The following is a 19,423-nucleotide window of genomic DNA, read 5'->3' on the forward strand; positions in this document are numbered from 1 at the left end:
AGCCCTAGGGATATAAAGAAAGGTGGGGGCAGCTAGGTGGCACAGTGGATACAGCCACCGGCCCTGAAGTCAGGAGGACCTGAGTTCAAATCCAGCCTCAGACACATAACACTTACTAGCTGTGTGACCTTGGGCAAGTCACTTAACCCCATTGCCTAGCCAAAAAAACAAAAAAAAAGGTAAAAACCTGTCTCTGCCCTTGAGGAGCCCACACTCTGATGAGGGAGACAACATGCAAATAACTAGATTGTTAACCATAGGTGGATTACATGGGAGATCACCAGCAGAGGGAAGGTATTAGGGGGGGAATGGGAGAGGCTTCCTGGAGAAGGTGGGATTTTAGATGAGAATTGAAGAAAGCCAGGAGGTGAGGGTGAGGAGGGAGAGCCTTCCAGGCAGGAGAGATGAACTGCCAAAGAAAAGGCCCAGACATGGGAGGTCTTATTTGATGAATAGCCAGAAGGCCAGTGTCCTGGATTCCAAAGTACATGGAGAGAGAAACAGTTAAGGAAAAATAAGCAATCCAGTGGCCACATCTGACAGTGTGTATAAGAGTCTGTTCCCATGGCCCCCTACCTCTCTGCCAAAAGAGCGTGGAGGAAATATGTTCCATCATCTGTTCTAGACTAAGATTAGTCATTGAAGTTAGTCTGAGTGGGCTCCTTTGAAAAAAATTATTTGTTATCTTTTTGTATTTCTATCACCTTCATTTCTAACTATATAACCCTACCCCCTTACCCAGAAAACCATTCCTTATATTTAAAAAAAAAAATTAAAAAGAAAACAACAACAAAAACCCATGAGTTTGGTACAAGCAGCCAACCCAACAGCTGTGTCTGACTGCACAGTGCTCCCCACTTCTCAGGTCTTCCCTAGGAACGCAGCTGGGTCATTCTAAGAGGAGTATTTGGCTACCCAGCTTCATTTTTTTCTCTCTTTCCATTTATGTTTTGTTGATTGGTTTTTCAGTTCTGTTTATTTGACTGTGCAGCCACTCCCATAAGTTTCTTGTGTTTCTCTGAATTCGTTGTCATCCTTTCTTATGGTACAATAATATTCCATTCCATTAAATTACCACACTGTGTTCGACCATTCCCCAGTCAATGAGCGTCTACTCTGTTTCCAGTTCTTTGCTACTACAGAAAGTGCTGCTGTGGAGATTTTGGTGAACAAAAACCAAAACCTGTTTGTCTTTGACTTCCTTGGGGTATGTGCCTAGTAGTCAGACCATTGGGTCAAAGAGGATGGACATTTTTCCAAAATGGTTGGCGTTAGTTTCTTTGTGGTGATCTTTAATGTTACTATGTTCATTATGTAGATTGTTCTCCTGGTTATACTTAGTTGACTGCATTAATTAATACAGATCTTCTCGTGTTTCTCTACATTCCTCATATTTGTCATTTCTTACTGCACAATAATATTTCTATTCCATGTTCAACCATTCATCCACGACACCCACTTTATTTTCAGTCCTTTGCTACCAAAAGTGTTGCTATTGATATTTTGGTATATGTGTGACCTTTCTGTCTTTAACATTCTTGGCATACGCACACACACACACACACACACACACACACGCGCGCGAGTGAAATGTTTGGATGGGAGGGAGGAGACCACTGGGCTTTCTAAAACCCCATCTCCTTCAGGCAATCACTCAGTCAACAAACATTTTTTAAGTGTTGTAAGTACTGTACTGTGCCCAGGGGATACAAAGAAAGGCAAAAACAGTCCTTGCTCTCAAAAGCTTATGTTCAAATGGGAGACAACATAAAAATAACTGTACAAACAAGATATATAATAGTATAAGAAAGGGAATCTCAGGGAAGACTTGAGCAGTTAGGATGGCACTGGGAAAGGCCCTCTGCAAGGGTTGGGATTTGAGCTGTCTTGAAGGAGGCCAGTGAAAGAGCAGGGAGTTGGGAGATGGCAAGGTTGGGTGGGAAGTTGGGGAAAGGTCATGCACCAAAGACAGGAAAGGTAGCAAAGGGCTAGAGCTTGAAAAACCAAACAGGGTTTGTAGTTGGTACAGGAGATAATGGGGAGCCACTGAGAGGGGGGGGGGGTGTGGGGGGGGGGGGGGGGGGTGTGACAAGATCAGGCCTGCACTTCAGGAAGACCACTTTGGCAGCTGAATGGAGATTGCACTGGAGTGGAGACAGCTTGAGTCAGGGAAACCAACCAGCAGTTACTACAGTAGGTCAGCGGTCAGGTGATGGCCTACACCAGGGTGGTGGCAGTGTCAGAGGAGAGGAAGGGACATATTCAGAGGTTCTGTAGAGGTAGAAATGACAAGTTGTTCAGGCATGTCCAACTCTTTGTGATCCCATTTGGGGTTTTCTTGGTAAAGTTACTGGAGTGGTTTGACATTTCCTTTTTCATTTCACTTTACAGATGAGGAATTGAGGCAAACAGGGTTAAATGACTTGCCCAGGGCCACACAGCTAGAAAGTGTCTGAGGTCAAATTTGAAGTCAGGAAGCGCAGTGCTATAGCCACTGTACCACCTAGCTGCCCCAGAAATGACAAGACTTGATAGCGGATTGGGCACGTGACATGAGTTCCCATGAAGAGTTGAGGATAATTCCAAGGTTGCAAGCCTGGGTGATGTTAACATTGAAATAAACAAACCACGTATCATCCAGACAGCGATTAAGCAATGCATGCCAATTGCTAATAAGCCAGAACCAAGGATTTCCATAGCCAAGGACCCAGAACTTTAGTATTAATATTCAGTTTGAAGGAAAGGAAAAACAAGGTGGAAAGGTTAAGATTCTTGGTTTCTTATTGAAGGAAGGGATCGGGAGACACTGAGGAGAGAAGGAAAAAGGGGTTGTTTTGTGATATTCTTTAATTTGAGTGACTCTTGGGGGGGGGGTAATCTTGTGATTTCTCCAAACTCAGGTGACTTTAAGATTTAATTTCACAAAATGGAGTCACTAATGCTATTTCAATATTACAGTGACTAGGAGGATGGTGGTAGTGCCCTAGATAGTAATAGGAAAGTTGGGAAAGGGGGCAGTTTTGGGGAGAAAGATAAATGAATTCTGTTTTGGATGTGCTGAGTTTGAGAAACCTATGGGACATACAGTTTGAAATGCCCAAGCGGTAATTGGTAATGCCAGACTAGAGCTCAGGAGACTAGGGCTAGGAAATTGTATAAAGATGATCATTAAACCTCTGGGATCTGATGAGATTAGCTAGGAGAAGAACCAGAGAAAAACCTAAAGAGGAGTGTCTGGGAGAAGAGTGTGATCCAAAGTGTCAAGGTTTTTAGATGTCAAGAAAGATGAGATCTAAACATGCCATTTGATTTGGCAGTTCCATCACTGGTAATGTTGGAGGTGGCAATTTTGGTTAATGATTTAGGCACATTAAGGTTTACAAAGTGTTTTACAAATACCTCATTTTGTCCTCAAAATAGAGACTAATGGGATCACAAAACAGAGAGGTAGAGACTAATATCCCCAGTTTACAGATGAGGAAACAGGCTGAGGTCACACAGCTGGTAAATATTGGAAGCAGGACTTGAACTCACTTTTTCCTGACTCCAAGTCCAGCACTTTGTGCACTGCATCCCTAGTTGAATGATGAAGATGAAAGCCAGAGGTAACAGAGATAGCAAGTGTAGATGACTTTCTCAAGGATGAAAGCAGAGATGGTAAGATCAAGTGAGGGGTTTTTAGGGATGGAGGAGATATGAGAAGATAAGCAGCAAGGAAGCAACCAGTAGGCAGAGGTGGAAGATAAGAGAGAGAGAGTAGGGATGAGAGACAAGGCAGCTGGTGGTACAGTGGATAAAGCACTCAACCTGGAGTCAGGGAGAGACCTGAGGTCAAATCCAACCTCAGACACTAGCCATGTGACCCTGGACAAGTCACTTAACTCATTTTTCTCAGTTTCCTTGACTGTAAAATGGGGATAATGATAGCATCTACTTCCCAGGATTGTCGTGAGGATCAAATAAGATAATCTTTGTAAAACGTGCTAAGCACGGTGCCTGGTACATAGTAGGTGCTGTATAAATGCTTATTCTCTTCCCTGCTAGAGAAGAGAGGATGGGATGGGATCACTTGGGCATGCTTGCTTTGGTGAGAAGGGCCACCTTCATGTGAGGCAGGTGAAGGAGGAGACTGGGAAAGACATCTGAGTGATGTGAAATAAAGAGGGGAGAGGAGGGAGTTCAGTGTTAATCGCCTCCATTTTTTGCTGTGCATTGAGGTAAGGTTCTCAGCTGAGAGGATGGGGGGGGTTTGAGGAGGGCTGAAAAGGTTTGGAAGAGCTACTGTCACGAGTGGTTTCAACAGCCCGTGAATAAGAGTTAAGATGGCAGATGGTAGGAATAATCCAAGGTTGGGATTGGGCAAGACATGATCAGCAATAGGACAAGTGGCAGGGCACTCAAGAAGACAGAGTAAAGTTGAATTCATTCACCAAGGGATTGAGATGGGGAATGAGGACAGTGGAGTCAGTGCAGGGCTGATGGCTTAGCAAAAAAGATAGATGGAGAGATTGAAGAGTACCGGGAGGATGAAGAATAGCTAGGGGTCAGAATGCAAAGGGAAGGTCAGAATGATACAATGTTATGATCATAAAAAGGAATTTCAGAATTCCTGACCATGGAAGTGGGAATGTTACGGATGATGGCAAGATCAGGGGTGGGAGGGGTCCTGGCCATCTCTGTGTGAAGCTAAGGCAGAGTGGAGAAGGAAGTCATAGGCACTGAAGAGTTTGAGGACCTGGATGCTTGAGGTATGTCCATTAGGTACGTAGGTTGAAGTCCTTCAGTATGAGATCAGGAGTCGGGGTGCAAAAACTGTGATCCAGGCACTGAATTTAGGCTTAGGAACCCTGGCGGGTTGGTAGATACTAGTCACCAGCATCTAGATAAGATGAAAAATTTGGGTCGAATGAATCTCAATGGTTGCTGAGTGATGGTGATGAAGGGAGAGTCTGGAAGTGGCCATGGGGGGCCTACTCCCCCAGCAGGACAAATGTGTTCTGAGTGAAAATGTCACCGGTGCTTGGAAGGAGGGTGGGCAGCAAGGCAAATGTCATTAACAGGAGGGAGCCCAAGGTCAGGGAGAGTAGGAAGATGGAAGGAGAGGAAAAAGTTTAAAGATGAAAACAGTCTCTAGATGGCAGTAGATAGCTCTAGCTAACTTTCTAAAAAGCTACCTACCTACTCCATAAGGCCACACTGGAACAGAGAAATGAAAGCCGAGGCATGGGCCACAGCTGGCCTAGGATGGGAAATCTGACTGGATGCAACTCATCACACATGGCTGTGAGGAGCTGCACCTGAAGGGCCCAGTCCTAGCCTCCTGTGTTGTTAACTCCTCAGTGCCTGCTTGCCTGGTTCTGATATCCTGACAGGGACCACTTTTAGACTACCCCTGCCCTTCCCTTCCATGCTTATGACTTGGGCTACACATGAATAAAGTTGCTTTCTCTCCCTCTCTGCTCTGAGTCACCTCCTTGGAAATAGAGCTTGGGAAGAGGGGCTGTTGCAGAAGGAAGAAGCAGTTGCTCCCCATCCTTTATCTGTGTATGTCTGTCTCTGTTTCTCTCTCTGTGTCTCTGTCTCTCTCTCTCTCTCTCACACACACACACACACACACACACTCTCTCTACCACCACCACAATGATCTGGCTGTTCTTTTTTGAAGGGCCCTGCTTTCTGGAGAATGGTTCTTCCTCATCACCCTACTCAGCTAGGAAAAGGCTCCTCTGTTACCCCAGCCCTGGCCTTCACACCCTGAGGCTGTTCCTAGCCTCTTTCTGCAGAGCTGGGCTTAGAGGGCCATGGGGTCCCCCACCAACAATAGGCCTTCAGATAGCCCCTCCCCGGCTGGCCCCTTGCATTCTATAGCAGGCCTCACTTATTTCCAGGTCTCTTCTGTCTGACCCCACCACGTCACTTGTGAAAGCCCAGAATTCTGTAAAATAGGGAGCTTTCAGGTCAGACTGGCCTACTTGGGAGGGAGGGGCAACGGAGAGCAGCGGGGATGGGGGCATCCCACTTCCTGCTCTCCTGTCTTCCTTCTGAAGCCCCAGATGGCAGCTAACCTACTCCCTCCCTTGAGGATCCTAAAACAGGCTGGGGCCAGACTTGGGTTGGGGGAGGGGAGTGCTCACTGGCCAATGAATCCCATGACGTCAGTGTCCTAAAGGGCTAGGAATCCCTAACCAAAGGCCAGGTGAGAGACTGCCTCCAAAATTTTGTCTCTATCATCTTATTTTTGGGAAAAGTAATTGAGTCCATCTGATCTTCCATTAGCACACAGCAACCCCTCCTTCACCCCTTTGCCATTTATTCCCCTACTTTGGGTTAGTGGGGAGAGGCAACCTGAAGTCTAGGCAGAGGGGGGAAGGGTTGGAGAAGATTGGTTGGGGGGGAGACTAGGGCAAAAGGGGAGAGGAGTAGGACATGTGCTCATTTACCCTCTGGCCTCTCTGCCTGAGCAGCCAGCACAGCCTCCTAGGCAGCTTCCCAAGATCAGCCTCCCTCCCTTCAACAACACCACCGGGTGGCATATGCTGCAAAGAGATTGATGGCTTTTTCCCCCTCCTGTGTAATGGGCTCAGCAGAAGGGGGAGAAGCCTTTTCGTCTATAGATCATTGAAGTGGCAGCTGTTGCCATTTTTGCCCTTCCCCGCCTCCACCCTTGCCCTCCCCTCCAGGCAGGGACCTAACAGCCCCAGACTGCTTGATGTTTGCCATTTCACTTACAGCAGAGCCAGAAGACTGGGAGAGTGGGGGGCGGGTGTGGAGTGAAATGGGAGGAACCTAAGATATATTCCTCACTGCCACCATAACCCACTGATGCTTGGCCCTTTGGGGGCAGCTGGGAGGAAAGAGCAAGGGGGAGGGCTGTGCTCCCCACTGGGACCTCAGGCAGTGGAGCCCTGGGGATGGATGTACAGCTCCAGGCCCAAGGAGTAGAAAGAAGTCTGAGGACTTGAATGGAGCCTTTTGTTGGTCTCCTGACAGCCCCAAGGGAAGGGGATATACCCTCCCCCCACCCCCAGCACCACTAAAATGCCTTTTGACTAGTCAGAGGCCTCTCAACTGGAACAGCAGGCTGAGGTTGGCCCAGTTCTTAGGTTTGGGGAGAGAGCAACCAGGTATTGTGGAAAGCGACCTTGGGGACCTTATCCTTAACTCCCCAAAATTCTGTAAAGTAGTAGGATGGAATCTTAGCAAACTACCAAAGGGTGTGTATGCATCCATCCTTTATAGCAGCAACCCACCGCCCCCCTTTAGAAACTAAGCTCCCCAAACAGCAGATGTAATATTACCAAATGGTGAAGCATCCTATGCTCTCAGCACTAGGAATCCAAAGACAAGAGGCACACCTGGATCCTGGTTCGAGGATCCTGCAGATGACTGGAGAAAACATGTGCAACAGTCTGAACATGGGAAGAAAATAGAAAGTCATTTCAAGAGATCCTAGTCACTGGAAAGTTTAGAAAAAGTTTCACATGGGGGTGGCCTTTGAGCTGAGTTCTGAAGAGAGCAGAAGGTAAATAGGGGGTCCCAGCCCTGGCACATTGTACCTGTATGATTTGGGGCAAGTTAGTTCACCTTTCTGGGCCTCAGTTTTATCATCTGTTAAATAAAGGGATTAGCCCAGATAACTTCAAGGTCTAAATGGATGATAGTGAAAGTGCAGTCCAGGTATGGGAGCCAGCTTGTGGAACAGCCCACAGGCCACTTTGGGTGGACTGTTTGTGAAAGGGAGTCATGGGCAGTAGTTCCAGGAAGGTGAGCTACAGCTAAATTGTAAAGAACTCTACATGCCCCGAAGAGGAATCTGTACTTGATCCTAGAAGTAACACAGAGCCTCTCAAGCTCTGGACCATTGGGAAGTTATGAGGCCAGGGGATTGGAAGGACCGTGTTCCTTCCCTCTCTCTCATTCCCACTTCCACATCTCCCACAGCCATTCCCTTTCCTCCACTCACATGGCCCCAGACCTAATCTAGCCCTTAATCATGGCTAAGGGCCTGCATAAGACTGGCCAAGGGGAGGGGTGGCTCCCTGAATAGAAGTAGGCTAGTTTGAAAGAGGGACAAATTTGGGGGGAAAGCTAATGAGTTCTATTTGGGACTTAGTGAATTTGAGATGCTTAGAGTGCATTCTTTGGGAGGGATAACAGAACTGAGGTTCAGGAGAGAGTCTTGGGTCAGATAGATCTGGAAATTATGGACATAATCAACGAAACTATGAGAACTAATAAAGTCAATCAGGCTTCATACATTTATTAACCCTAAGCTTTCTCAGCCTCAGTTTCCTCATCTGTACAGTGGGGATCAAAATAGCATCCACCTTGTAGGGTTGCTGTGTGGATCAAATGAGATCACATCCGTAAAGGGTTTTTTCAAACCTTGAAGTGCTAAGGAAATATGGGTCAGTATTGTTGTTATACTAATTTCCTTGAGGTGTTCTTTGGGAATAGCCTTCAGAGACTGCAACATATTCTTTGGAATTGCCTCAATGGGGGCAAATCTTGGTTCTCTGAAGGTACATTTGATTTTAGGAAACAATCCCAATCGTTTTGAAGGTAATGTGGGGGTGCGGGCTGGCTGAGAAGTAAGAACCATCTGGTGTGACCAGGAAAGAATAGGACTGCCTCAGAAGGAGGGTCCCAGTGGCCTGTGCTAGGGTCCCCAAGGATATCACTCTGGATGGGACAAAGCTCACTGGCAGAGATATTCAAAAGTTTCTTTTTAAAACTACTCTCATTACTTTTCCGAGCTCTCCTATCCAGTAGAGATGACTGGTCTGGATATAGTGAAGTGTATCTTCTGGGGAAGATGAGACTGAAAGAGATTGGTAAGAAATTTGGCAACTTCGATTGCATCCCTGACGAAGCAGAGCAACAATCCATTAGTAACGCTCTTTGGCCTCTCAAAATTACCTTGGATGTCTGACTTTGAATTTACGTAGGAAGTTGGATCTCCCCTCATAACCCCAGTAGGGTGCAAGCTTGTCAAAGGCAGAGACGGCCATTGTTTGTATCAGAGCCTAGAACAGTCAGTGCCCAACACGTGGGAGGCACTGACCAAATAGTAGGTGAATTGTCTTTGCTTTTGGTTGGACTTTGGAATGCAGGAGGTCCTACTCCTCAGTTACATCTCACTTTAGCTAATGTTAGAGTTTACCTCCTTGGAGCATACAGTCTGTGAAAGGCAGGAGAAGCTTAGAGGTTCCTCCCTCCTCAGCCAGGCTCTTTGGCGGGGCCATGAGATAAGCACAGTGGAAGGAAGCCCATGGACAGCCTTAGGGTCTTGGGATTATAGTACACAGGGGTGCCTGGGACCTCTGGGATCCTCTAATCTAACTCCCATCTCCCCCCCAAGCAGGAGAAGTCACTTGTCTAAGCTTATATAGGCTGTGGCAGAGGCAGGAATCAAACCCAGGTGTCCTAATTCCCGCTCCAATGCCTCTTAAGAGTTGCCCACAAAGAGGCTAAGTAGATTCAGCAAACATTCGAACAGTCTATGTACATTGCAGGCCTTGCTAGGAACTCAGGGGGCTGGGGTGGCGGGCCAGGTGCACAGAGAGCTACAACACCAGACAGAGCACACTCATCGAAGGACAGGTAAGTGTGGATAAATCTCTTCTACAGCAGTTCAAGGCAAGACATCACTTTGGTGTTGGTGAAATCAAGGAAGGCTTCCCAGAGGAGGCTTCTAAGAGGTGAGTGGGAAAAGTCCATTCCAGTTGTGAGGGACATGGTGGAAACAAGAGAGGGCAGGCAAGAACATTGGTGACTGGACTAGTTCCCATGTGGAAGATTTGGGTAGGGTGGGGTTGTTCCTCCTTCCTTTTCAAAAAGGACCAATGACATCACTGGAGATGTCTTGTTTCCAGCATGAATTAGATTGAAGTGAGGCAGAGCTGCACAAAGTCATCAGCCTCACTCTCGCTTCCAGAGTCATGGAAGTCCAGCGGCAAGATAAAAGTCAAGAGGGGCCGTGGCCTGGGATACAGTGGATGACCTTGGTGTCTTTGATGTCTGACCAAGCTCTAAGGGCTCCACAGAGCCTGCTTCAGCTGCCTTCGTGGCTGTTAGGAGCAAATTGTTCAGGTCTGCCCATGCGGCCAGGGGAAGTCTTCATGTGCTTGGGGTAGACACCCTTCAAACCTGGTTTAGCCCATCTGCAGAGTGACAATTTTGCCAGGGTGTGGCTGCTGGACATGCCACAGCTTCTTGGACCCAAAGGTGAGAGTTGGGTGCCAGGTGGACACCAAAGGTGGGTGAGCAACCCCAAAAAGGGCTCAACAAACTCTCACACCAGAGGTGCTAAGTCCTCCTTGAACACCCCATATACCCCAGTACATAAGGGAGGGAGGAGGGGGAGGGAAAACAGTAGGAGGAAGGGAAGGTGAGGAAGAGGAAGGAGGAAAGGGGGGGAGGGGAAAGGGGAGGAGGAGAAGGAGGAAGAGGAGCTCTTTGAGCAGAGCTGGCTGTAAGAGGTAGTGGAAATCCTCTTGGCCTTGGAAATCAGGATGCCTGGGATCTCTAGGTCCAGCTCTGTTTCAGTGAGACCTTGGGCAAGTCTCTCTCATTCTCTGAACCTCAGTTTTCCCACCTATAAAATATGGGTGAGGGGTACACTAAAAGATCTCTAAAGGCTCTTCTCCAATACTAAGAACAGAATACAGAAATTAAATTTCCCAGTGAAGTCAGGGGCTTTTCAAATCAAGTGACCTGACAGGCTAGTGTTCTAGTTTGTGTTTGGAGCTATGGAGGGGTCAGGAGATGGAGGGAGAGGGAGGGGTAGGGGCTTGAGGATAAAACCTCCCTCCCTTATTTCCTAAAAAAGCCTCCCAGCAGACGAGGCCAGACCCAATGTGGCCTGAGAAGCTGAGGAGGTATACTACCTGGCTGGGAGAGTTGAGGCCAGCCCCTTCATCCTCCCTTACACTCCCTTTCCCATTCTGGAATGCTGAGGCCCAGCTTCCTGCTTAGGCATCCGACCCGGGGAAGGAGAGGGGCAGGCGGGGCCTGCAGCTGGGCCTAAAGCCTTCACCACAAGCTCTGACAACAGCTGCCTAACTTGCCCGCCCCCACCCTGACCAACCACAAGCCGCCCCCAAATTGGAGGGTGGAATTGCTTACTTCGGGGTTATTTCCAGCTCAGTTGCCCCAAGCCTTTGCTTCCTTTGGGACCTCTCCTGGGCCCCACTGCTCAATATTTTCTAGCAGAAAGAGGGAACTTACCCTATATGGCCTTTGGCCTTTCTCAGCCCAAGTAGAGAGCAGAGCCTAGAGGGCTGGGTTTGCCCACATTCCAGCAATCAGGCAGCTTCTGTCTTCTAGGGTACCATGAAGCTGGAAGATGGATTTGGCACTTTTCAAAGATGACCTGGAAGACAAGTGCTGTTGTTATCCCCGTTTTACCTAAACACAGGCTGGGAAAGAGAAATGACTTGCGATGGGTCACACAGCTGATAAGTATCTGAGGGAGGGATGAAAGACCTCCTGTTGCCAGTGTCCAGCACTTATTCCACAGGCCTGCCAGGGTGCACCCTCCACTGGACAGGTTTCCGTCTACCCTGCCACCAGCATTTGGCAAGACAGGATTCTCCTGGCAGGGAGCTGTGCTGGCCAATCCAAATGTGGTGGGTAGCTTCCCGCCCCAGCAAGGCCAGATTCTGGGTAAAGGTTTGAGGTGGGGAAGGGGCAGCAAACAGCAGCAGCAGCATGGACTTTTGAGGTCTTTAAGGTTCTTCCAGGTGTTTTCTTCTCATGAGGATGGGAGGTAGGGAGACTAGGAAGGGCCAAAGGGGAGAATTGGAGGCCCTGTGTCTGGTGGTTTGGGATGAGGGTGGAGGGTGGTTCCCTTTGTTTGGGTGCCAGCTTCCTGATTCTCCTGATTCTACCCAGCCACATTTGCTGAGCCCAGTCACCCCTCCCTGCCATAGCCTATAATGAAAGGGCCACATATTTCAGTCACATGGGGTTCACCACCAAACCCTGGCCCAGCAAAAACCCCAGAAACCAAGAGTTGAGAGGCCCAGTGAATCAGGCAAGAGAGCCATCTGGAGCAGACAGAGCTGGGGGAGGCTGACCTGGCCCGGGCAGAAAAGGAGAGGTGAGTGTAATTCGAGGACAGGAGGTAACAGTAGAGAGCATGGATAGGACAACATGTGTCTTCTTCATGTCTTTGTGGGTTCTCCATTCTGCTTAAGGACTAGCCCAAGGCTTCTGAGACTCTAGTCACTCAGACAAGGGCCTGGCTTCCTGAAAGTGTTTGAGAGTCATCTTGGAGGAGAGCAAAGCCGGGAGAAAGGTAGAGAAAGTTTGGAGAAGATTGAAAAGGAGATGATAGGTAGAGAGTAGAGGCTAGGAGAAAGTGAGAGGGCTGCATCAACTTCTGGCCAAGGGCCTCTTTGTCCAGTGGCTACTCCTCAGCCCTTCCCTGCCCAAGTAAAGGCAGCCACGTGGCACAGTGGACAGAGCCCTGGGCGTGGCGTTGGGAAGACCTGTCTTAGTGTGGCCTCAGACACTGACCAGCTGTGGAACCCTGGGCAAGTCACTTCACCTCAGTTTCCTCAACTGTAAAATGGAGATGATAACAGCACCTATCTCCCAGGGTTGTTGCTCTTAGCCGCAAAGACTGAGGGGAAAAGGGCATAGTGATGCCACCAGTGGGTACCAGGGTGAGTTATGGCAGAGCAGAAGGCTTCCCAGACACTGAACTTGGCTGATCTTGTTAGATGGGGGACAGGAAGAAAAGGAAGGAAGGACACAAGCATTTATTAAGCACCTACTGCGTGCCAGGTACTGTGCTAAGCATCTTACAAATCAGATCGTATTTAATCCTCACAACCACTCTGGGAGGTAGGTGCTGTTATTATCCCTATTTTACAGATAGGGAAATTGAAGGAAACAGAGGTGAAGTGACTTGCTCTGGGTCACACAACTAGTAAGTGCCTGAGGCTGGACTTTTGAACTCAGGTCTTCCTGCACTGAAATCCATTGCTCTATCCTCTGCACCACCTGGCTGCCCTCAGGCACCGACAGTTGAAGCCAGCGTGGGAAAGCTGCCCTATCTGCCCCCTCATTCTTTTTCCCTTCCATACTCTGGCATCCAAAGTCCCCCTGCTTTTTTGCTAGCATCTTCCACGCTGCCAACTTTACCTCATACTCTGCAGAACCCCCACCCCAATTCCATCCCCCATGCCCTTGTGGCCCCAGCCAAGCCCTGCCCCTCTCTGCACACTCAGCACATGCCTGGACTTGTCCCATTCCATAGCCAGGAGCTAGGGCCACATCTGGAGCCCATAAAGTCATCTTGGAGGTGTTGGGTTTCAGCTGTTTATGAATTCTGGAGGGAAGGAGGGCTAACTTGGGGGCATGGGGGTTGGGGAGAGATAGGGGTCCCTCCTACTCCTCCTGCCCCCTCTTCTTCCCAGAAGTTCTAACCCTTCCCCCAATGGTCCAGAACCCTCCCCCTCTCCCTCCCTTCTCCCCCTTTCTCAGCTGTGCTTTTAAGTCATTCTCTGAGCTACAGCCCCCCCCCCCCCCGTGGGGGGGGCGGGTGATGGAAGGTGAGTTGGAGAAAGCCCGAGTTTTTGTGGGGCAAAGACTGTGCTGGGGAGCAGGGACAGGCCCGGTGTGATCCAAGAAGGGAACAAGGATCTGCAAACTCTCCAGCCCTCCTCATGGTACTGCTCAGCTGACTTCAAGCCTGCTCCTGCTTCTTCCTGCCCACCTCCACCCCCATCCCTCTGGGCCTGCTTTTCTCACCCTGCACCTTCAGCGCTGGTTCTCACCCAGCTCTCACACCAAAGCCTCCTGCTAAGGAGGGGGGGAAGAAGGGGGTGCTGACTGAGAAGAACACCATCCATCAAGGGGCTATTTCGAGAAGCTTAGGCTCTGGGGACAGGCCCGGGGAAAGCTTTCAATACCTCATTCTCCACACCCCGATGTCAACCTCTCACTCCCCACTGATGCCTCTCTGTAACCAGCATACAGGTTAGCCCTTGTACTCTGCCCCCTGGGTGGGCACTGAGTGCAGGATGGCTTGCAAATTGGGAATTGGTAGGGGGTTCATACAGTTGGTAAGATTCATTGCTGGAAAGAGGAAAAGAGAACACTCCTCCAGTCCCCTTAAGCCAGTAAGTCTGGGGAGAAGGGGGAAGCAGGTGTGCTGTGGATTTGGGGTGGGGGTGAGGGAGGAGGTGTTGGGGAGGATGGCAGAGGAAAGGAAGCAGAGATGTTGGCTTCAGTGAAAACCTCCCAAGGCCCCTTGTAGGCTCTGCCCCTCATTCTTCCAGCTTTCTACTCTTGCCCATTGGGATTCCTCCAGTGGCAAGCTGGGGGGGGGCAGAGGAGTCAGTCAATAAACATTTGGTAAGTGTCTCCTATGTGCCAGGCTCTGTGCCAAGTGCTGGGGATACAAAAAAGGCAAAAAATAAATTCTTGCCTTCAAGGAGTTCCCAGTCTAATGGGGGAGAGGGAACAACATGTAAACAACTATGTACAAACAAGCTGTAGACAGGAGAAATAGGTGATCACCAACAAAAGGAAACCACCAACATTAAGGAAAATCAAGAAAAGCTTCCTGGAGAAGGTGAGATTTCAGCCAGGACTTGAAGGAAGCCAGGAGGCAGAGATGAGAAGAGAGAACATTCTGGGGGGAAGGGGCAGATAGCCAGGGAAAATGTTTGGAGTTGGGAGATGGAGGGTGTTGTTCACAGAACAGGTAGGAGACTAGTGTCACTGGATCAAAGAATGCAAGAAGAGGACTAAGGTGTAAGAAAACTGGAAAGGAGGTGGCTGGAATGGAAGGTTAGAGTATGAAGGGCTTTGAAGGCCAAGCAGAGCATTTTATATTTGATCCTACAGGTGATAGGAGGCAACTTAGGTGGCTCAGTGGATAGAGGGCTGGGCCCGGAGTCAGGAAGACCTGAGTTCAAATCCAACCCCAGGCACTTACTAACTGTGTGACCTTGGGCAAGTCATTTAATCTCTGTTCTCCTTAACCCACTGGAGAAGGAAATGTCCAACTATTCCAGCATATTTGCCCCCCCCCCAAAACAAAACCAAAAAAAAAACCAACCCCACAGGCTATGGTCCACCAGGTCAGGAAGAGTTAGACACAACTGAACAACAAAGCAGGTGATAGGAAGCCATTGGAGTTTCTTAAATGGGTAACAGCATTGGTTCTTTGCTTTAGGAAAATCACCTTAGAAGCTGATTGGAGGATGGACCCACCAGCAGGTTATTGTAACAGTCTGGGTGCCACGGGATGAGGGCCTGCACTAGCATGGTGGCAGTGTCAGAGGAGAGAGGGGGATATTTGAGAGACCTTACAAAGGAAAATTCTGTGGAGGATGAGAAAGAGTGGGACATCCAGGATGCTATCTAGGTTGGAGTGACACCTGGGGCCTGGGAGGATGCTGGTGCCCTCAACGTGAGAGGGAAGTTTAAAAGGGAGGAGGATTTCAGGGGGGAAGAGAATGAATTGAGTTTCAAAGCTATTGAGTTTAAGATGTCTACTGGACATGCAGTTTGAGATGTCTGAAAGGCAATTGGAAATGGGACCCTGGAGCTCAGCAGAGAGGTTAGGGCTGTAGACTTAGGAATCATCAGCATAGAGATGATGATTCCATAAGATCTGCTGAGATCACCAAGTGAAATAGTCTAGAGGGAGAAGAGAAGAGGACCCAGGACAGATCTCTGGGGGACCCCCATGGTTAGTGGGCATGACCTGGATCAAGATCCAGCAATGGGCACTGAGGAAGAGCAATCAGACAGGTAGGAGGAGAACCAGAAAAGAGGGATGTCCTGTCCCATAAACCCAGAGAGAAGAGAGGATCCAGGTGAGGAGGGTGATGGACAGTGTCAAAAGCTACAGAGAGGTCAAGGAGAGAATGAGGACAGAGAGGAGAGGAATGGAAGAGGAGGATAATTTTTTTCCATCTTGTTCTTTCTCCCCTTCTCACTAAACTCTGGCCTCCAATCCCCAAGAAGGTTGTGGTAGAAGGAAGGTTAGCTTCAGGCCTTCCCCTCCCCCTCCTGATGGGTGACCCAGAGAAAGGGCTCCCCTAATTCCTCCCCCAACTATGGCCAAGGGCAGTGATTAATCTTCCTCTCCCATCACTCTCCTTTAAATCCGGACACACCTCTTAGAAGAGCTGTGGTTAGGCCTCTGAGGTGGGGGTGGGTGTCTCAGGAATTCTCTCCAGTAAATGGGGGTGAGGAGAGCTGACCCCAAAGGGTGGAGTGTGGTTGGAAAAGAGATTAAGGATTGTGGATCCAACTGGAGGGTGGGGGAAGAAGTGTGTGTGTGTGTGTGTGTGAGTATGCTTTGTGCTTGTGCTTGTGTGTGATCATGACCACACTTGTGGTCACAAGTGAAAAGGTCCTTAGAGATCATCTAGTCCAACCCTTTCAATTTTCAGAAGAGGAAACTGAGACCAAGAGAGGGGAAAAGACTTAGATAAGGTCTGAAAGTCACCAAGAAACTGAACAGGCTTGCTTCTGAATGCACAGTTTCAGGTACTAGGAAAGTTGTTGCAGAGGGGGGAGAGATACCTCACCACATAATCAGAAGTTTTCTACTTCAGGAGAGAAGGGTTCCCAGTATCTCAGGTAGAAGAAATGATTCTGGTTTATTTTTGCTGGAGGAGGGAGCTACAGAATAGCTGCCTCCATCCCATCCCCCCCTTCTAAATAAGGAAAGCACCCTCCTTGCAGGGGAAATGATTATCTCCGTTGTGGAGGGAAGGGGGAGTAAACCTTTGAGAAGGGGTGGGGTGCCCAAATGCCCAGTTACTTAGGATGCTGCTCTAAGGTGAATGCTGCTCAAGTCCCAGGTGGTCCAGATAACCTTTGGAGGAAGATCTTTTCTAACTCCCAGATGTGCTATGCCTGTCCAGCTGCATCTGTCTGCCAGGTCCAGCCCCCCATGGATATCCATTTCCTCCCTCCTGGCCCACCCCAACCCCATTGGCAGGAGCCACAGTACGAGGGTCAGTCCCTTTTCAGACAACAGTGTTCTTCCTCTCAGAGGGACACCTTGCTTATCCTCCCCCAACTATTCTCCTAAGCCTTTTCCCCATCTGGGGGTGCTCTGGGGCAGGGAAGAATGGAAAGGAGCATTTAGTATTCCCCAGAAATCAGACTACAATACCCAGAATAAAACCTCAACTCCCAGCTACCCACTGGTGCGTTTGTCTGTGCTGGGGCTGGGGGCTGGGGGCTGGGACCTGGGGCCTGGGGCCTGAGGCCTGGTGGGCTTGGCTAAGCCTGGGGCTCTGTAGTTCATCTCTGTCACCATGGAAACCAGGCCTGATACTGGGTGGCTGCTAATTGAGTGAGCTCCATCTAGAGCTGAGCTCCCTTATATGGAATAGTTGGGGGGGGGCCTGGTTCCCAGAAACTGAGGCCTGGCTCCTCTCCCCATCTGTTGAGGTGTTAGCATCTGGGAGGGGGGAGCAGGGAGGAGGGCTCTTTGGGAGTTTGAACTGTGGAGGGAAAGCACTGTTACCTCCCTTGGAACCCCTCATTGGGGCAGTGGGTGGAGGGCTGCTGTACTCTACCCCCATCTCTAAGGTGAAGAGCTTAGTGACCTAAGTGAGGGACCAGATGCCCATCACCTCACTCAGCCTCAGTCTGGCACAAGGCTGGGTGGAGTCACATTGGTGCTTGGAGGTGTCTTTGTTCCTGGCTCCTGTAAGAACCTAAAACGTGCTTGTTGATCACTTGAATGAATTGAGCATATAACTGGTTGGGTTGGAGGAGGGTATTGTTGTCTGGAGGGGCAGGGAATAGAACTGAGGAGGGGCTTTGTGTTTGCATCATTGTAAAATCACATAATTCCTGAACTTCAGACGAGGGAGAGACTTGTCAGGTTATTTTGTCCAACCCTTCCATGATCTAGAGGAGGGAACAGAGGCCCAGAGAGGACACAGGATTTGCTCAGGGTCACACAGCAAATTAGTGGCACAGGCAGGACTAGAACTCTAGAACTTAGGTTCTTTCCACTACACTACCCTGCCTCTAGGGGGAGGGAATGGATGGGAGGTGGGGGGAATATGTGAGTGGGGGGGTCTGTGACTGTGAGGAGGGGTTTATGGGTGTGTATGTTAAAGTGTATGGATGGATGTAGATGGGGATCCATGGCTGTGTGGGGGTAGGGGTGTGTGTGTGAGTGTGGGTCTCTGGCTATGTGGGGGTGGGGGGTCCTGTGGCTGGGTCTGGGTGGGCCATGTATAGGTTTGTGGGTGGGTAGTGTACTAGGGGTAGGTATGTGGGGGGACATATGGATGTATGTGTTGGGGGTGTGTATGTGGTTGAGGTATGTGTATATGTGTGTGAGTAGGTGTGTATATGTGTGTGTGGGAGGAGGCATGGTAGTATCCCAAGTGTCTCAAATTCAGTAGCATGTATGAATGTCTAAGGTTTTGCATTCGTATAGTGGGAGGTAGGGTAGGCCAGCGTATATGGTAGTGTGTGAAGGGGGATTGAGTGATTTCTGATTGAGTCCACCACCCCTTGGTCTGTATGGCTCCTGGGGCTCTGGGTTATGTTGCTATGGAGCTCTGTGTACCAGGTAGGTATCACTGGCTATTTGCTAAATCACAGAAAATTGGATTTAGAAGGCATCTGAGGCTTTATATAGTTCAACATTTATCTGAAAGGACCTCCCTCCCCACTACACCATACCTGAGTAGGGGTTACACAGCTTCTACTTGAAGTTACCCCATGTCAAGGCAGCCCATTCCACTCTTAGCTCTTAATAAATATTAGGAAGCATTCCCATCCTTGGGGCAGCTAGGTGGCACAGTGGATAGAGTTCAGGGCCTAGAGTCAGGAAGACACATTTTCCTGAGTTCAAATCTGGTCTCAGGCACTTATTAGCTGTGAGATCCTGGGCAAGTCACCCTGTTTGCCTCAGTTTCTTCATCTGTAAAATGAGCTGGAGAAGGAAATGGCAAACCACTCCAGTATTTTTGTCAAGAAAACCCCAAATGGGGTCACACAGAGTCATATATGACTGAAATGACTGAACAACAATTCCTATTCTCAGCTTGCTTCCATGCACTTTCCCCTCCGTTGCTGCTCCTGGTTCTGCCTTTTGGAGCCCAACAGAAGCAGGCTCATCCCTTCTCTGTGGCCTGACCTTTCCAACACTTGAGTACAGCCCTCTTGTCCCCCTGAGGCTTCATATCTCCAGGCTCACCATCTCTCTCCCTTTAGCCCACCCTTATATGATATGAATTCGAAACCTCCCATCATCACCCTGCCTTCTGAAACTGGTGTCCAGAATTCAACTCAATCCTCCAGGTGGAGTCTGAGGAGAACAGTGCTCGTTGGACATGGAGAACATAGATGCTCCATCGATGACCTCCATCTTCCTGGATGACATGCCTGTCTGAAGGCAGCCCTGAATCCTCAAAGC

General features: G+C 49.2%; 1 protein-coding gene across 1 annotated transcript in view; it reads left to right on the forward strand.

Moving 5' to 3' along the window:
• Positions 1 to 12,034: 12,034 nt before the first annotated feature.
• PLXNA3 (plexin A3) overlaps positions 12,035 to 19,423 on the forward strand; it is a 41,920-nt gene continuing 34,531 nt past the window's right edge. Inside the window, exon 1 of the mRNA XM_027838936.1 lies at positions 12,035 to 12,103. The gene's annotated coding sequence lies outside the window, so the exon portion shown is untranslated. The remainder of the gene's footprint in view (positions 12,104 to 19,423) is intronic.

The sequence above is a fragment of the Vombatus ursinus genome, unplaced genomic scaffold (genome assembly GCF_900497805.2).
Source record: "Vombatus ursinus unplaced genomic scaffold, bare-nosed wombat genome assembly UNPS02014831.1, whole genome shotgun sequence".
Lineage (NCBI taxonomy): Eukaryota > Metazoa > Chordata > Mammalia > Diprotodontia > Vombatidae > Vombatus > Vombatus ursinus.